At 38.7% G+C, this 3842-nt stretch overlaps 1 pseudogene; it reads left to right on the forward strand.

Moving 5' to 3' along the window:
• The first annotated feature begins 706 nt into the window (after positions 1-706).
• Positions 707-3842, forward strand: part of LOC103609667 — a 9144-nt pseudogene continuing 6008 nt past the window's right edge.

Genomic DNA, 3842 nt, shown 5'->3' on the forward strand with positions numbered 1-3842 from the left:
ATCCTTCTCTAAACACCAGCATGCTTTTTGTTTTATGGATATCAATAAACTGGTTCTAAAATTATCTAGAATGGCAAAGGACTGAGAATAGCCAACACAGTACTAAAAAAGAACAAAGTTGGAGGACTGGCACTATCTGATCAAGACCTATTATAAAGCTGCATTAATCAAGAACTAGGTATTGGGGGAAAAAAATAGGTTAATGGAACAGAATAGAGAACCCAGAAATAGACCACAATAAAAGGAACCAAAGCCACTTAGAGAAATGGCTGAATCTATGGCTGGGTTGGGAAATATACAAGGTGAACCTAATGTGTCATGTGGTGCTAGAAAACAAGTGCTCAAGACCAAAACAATGAGTTTTGTCAAAAGGACACAGGAGCCAACCTGAATACCTCCCAATGGGGACCAAACCTGGAACAATCTGAGCAATGAAATAATAATGTAATATTAGATTATAACCCAAAGTATAAACTAAATATTCATGAGTCCGTACTGATACAAATAAATGATTGAATAAATAAGTAAACAGAGGAGAACAAACCATTCTTCTGTGCAGAAGAGTTCCAAATAATTTACATGGATATGGGTTCTCCTTTTTCAGGAAGCTGGGACATAACTCCCCATCCTCTCAATGTGGACTTTGCACAGTGAATTTATTTCCTGGAGTACAATACGGAAAGGTTGTGGAGAGGGTGACTTCACAATGGACGATGGCAAGCACTACCTGGGCCAGGCGATGGAGGTCAGCATCACCAGTGGTAAGCCACGAGGACAGCATGTGCCCTCGATGTAGTGTCATGGGGGGACTCCTCCCCGCTGTGGTCTTCCTCTCCAGACCCATAACCTCCTTGTATCATGTGTGAGGAAATCAGACAAACCCAAACTGAGGAACATTCTGTAAAATACTCCTCAAAACTGTTGAGGTTTTCAAAAACAAGTCTAAGAAATTATCACAGTCTAGCAACACCCAAGGTGACGTGGTGACTAAACATAGACGTCCTGGATGGGACCTTTGACAGGAAAAGAATAGTAGGTACGAACTAAGGAATCCAAATGGAATATGGACTTTGGTTAATAATAATGTATCAGTATTGGTTCATTATTTGTGACAAATGCACCTGACTAACGCACAGTGTTGGCAGTAGGGGAAACTGGGTGTGGGGTATCGAGAACTCCCTAATACGGCAACTTTTCTGTAAATCTTAAAGTATTCTAAAATTTAAAGTTTATTTTAAAACTATTGATTAGACAATGTTATAAGTGTGATGTTAGCCCTATCATGGGAGTGCAGAAAAGTGGCACTTAACCCAGACTGTTTATGTCAGCTCCAGTTGTTTTGGAAATAAGATTTCAAACATTTACATCCAATTTCAAAACATACATTTCCATAACAAATGGTTGATTTTCTCATTATCTGAGTTTTTCATCTTTATTTTAACAATACTAAAGGCATCTACAAGGCAACTCTTCGTAACATTACAAATTCCTCTGTCATATAAGGAGCCTAAAATATCATAAATGTTCATATTTCTTTTATAATTTTTTGTGAAATACAACATACGTACTGAAAAGTAACAGAACAGGATGTATAGTCCAGTGATTTTTATCCCAAAGTACACCTCCTCTTGACATCCCCACCCCACTCTGTCTTGCCTTTCTGGGTAGCCTCGCAGACTCTCTCTGCAGACGGCAGCTCTGCTGAGGTTCGCAGTTTTCTCCCAGCCTCCAGTGCCAGCACCCTTATGCTGCTCATCTGCCGTGTTTCACTTTCCCTTTCTCCACCAACGTTCCAGATACTGTTCCTGGCAGACGGCAGCTCTGCTGAGGTTCGCAGTTTTCTCCCAGCCTCCAGTGCCAGCACCCTTCTGCTGCTCATCTGCCGTGTTTCACTTTCCCTTTCTCCACCAACGTTCCAGATACTGTTCCTGCATCTGCTCTCCTGTCTGATTCAAGCGAACTTTCAGATCTCCAACTCTGATTCCAAGCCCTAAGGGTGACCACATTGGTTCATCTGCTAAGTCTCCCTAGCAGGGGAAGCAAGAGAGAGGTAGGTACCATCTGGGTTCTGGTTGCCCTATTCTAAGGATCTCTCTGGAACTTCCTTTTTAGTTTTTAAAGGTTGGAAGCATATGTTTTTATTTTAGAGAGTGCCATTTGTTGTGAATAAGCAGGAACCACAAGTATTAGCAACAATTAAATTAATTTGGAAGGACTGACCAACAATTAAAATAGTTGGTCACTCTTTCTCCATTTTTTTTTTTTTTTTTTTGAGGGACAATTGCCTTGCCACTCAAACTTTGGTAACATCCAACTCTGCACATACTACTTAATCAGCAAAACCAGAGCATTAGTTTCCTCTTGGAATCTCCAGTTTTCTCTTTCAGGGTAAAATAAGCTCATTTCGAAATTGCAAACCTTCAGGATTCCTATTCAGTACATCTAATGGATGAACTTCAGCTTACAGCTACATATGGTATCTCCTTTTAAACTACCAGGTACTGGCATGGGAATACTGAAGACTGGTACAGCTGCAATCAAATTTTTTACAGATTAAAGAAAATTTCCAAAAGCTTTTCCTTAAAATAGCAAGTAAAATAAGAAACAAACAGTAACACACATAATAGCAGTACCTAAAATCTAGGCAGTCTTTACTGTAGTGTAAAGAACAGTAGACTCATTAAATATTCTCTCCTTTGCAGCTGACTGGTGACGAGAGACTAAAATCCTCAAGAGTACTAGGGAAGGCCTGTCATCATAATGTTACAGTAGAGAGATAGCTGTTCTTTAATTTATATGAAACACTTTTACATTCACTCATTCATTATTTCATTTAAAAATATACTCATTGAAAACTGACTCTGTGCTATATACTATCAAGTCTCATTGTCTGGGACAATGTTTGAGAAGAGACACAGTAAGTAAACTACTTTTTTTTTTCCTATTCCTTCAAATGCAAAAATCTACCAAAAGGTATTTTTTTATGCTATTAGAAGGGAGGCAAGAGAAAAAGAACGAATATGTAGACATACCAATGAAATAGCTGCTCTCTGCACCTCAGAATTGCCAAGTCTTGAGTGTTAATGGCTATTGAACTATTTAAAAGGCTCTAACACATAGAGGCAATCTTTTGTAAGCGCCGTTGAAGGACCTCCTACACAGCACAATTTACTAGTGCATTTGTAAAATGTCCAAAAGGTACGTGGAAGTCATCGTTAAGTCAATAAAAATGGACTTCTATCAACAGAATAATCTTAATGCTGCAAGTAATTCAGTGAATAACTGAGGTCCATGAACACACTATCCTATGTTTGTGTCTTCCTATGCCTTTTTTTCATTTCCATGTAGAAAACTCTAAATTTTTTCAGTCCATACAAAATTCCATTTGCATAAATTGTAATAAAGATGGAACTGTGTATGTGTGGGTTTTCACACACTTCCTTAATTCACAGAAGCAGGATTCTTCTAGTTTCAGACATTAAGTAACATATAGCTATAAAATGTTAAGACACCATAATTACAAAGAAAAATACCTCTTGAATAATTAGCCTTTGCTTTGACTAGTGTAAATTTATTTGCTATTTTACTTGCTTAGCTGTAGCAAAATAAAGCCTGTAAAATGTTTTATCATGACCCATCAGTAGTGAGAGCCCTGAGTAACTGATTCTGGAGAGTCCAGAGCTGTGGGTAGTCAGCGCGTCCTTATCCAGGTGGAGCTGCAGAGAAGGGATGAGCAGAAGGGAAATTTAACTGCAGATATGTTCTAGAGACGGTTTAATTGAAGTTCTGTTTTAGAACCAATTTCTCCCTTCTCCTGCCTCGTACTGCAAATAGAACAGCCC

This window comes from Galeopterus variegatus, unplaced genomic scaffold, assembly GCF_000696425.1.
Source record: "Galeopterus variegatus unplaced genomic scaffold, G_variegatus-3.0.2 Scaffold9915, whole genome shotgun sequence".
Lineage (NCBI taxonomy): Eukaryota > Metazoa > Chordata > Mammalia > Dermoptera > Cynocephalidae > Galeopterus > Galeopterus variegatus.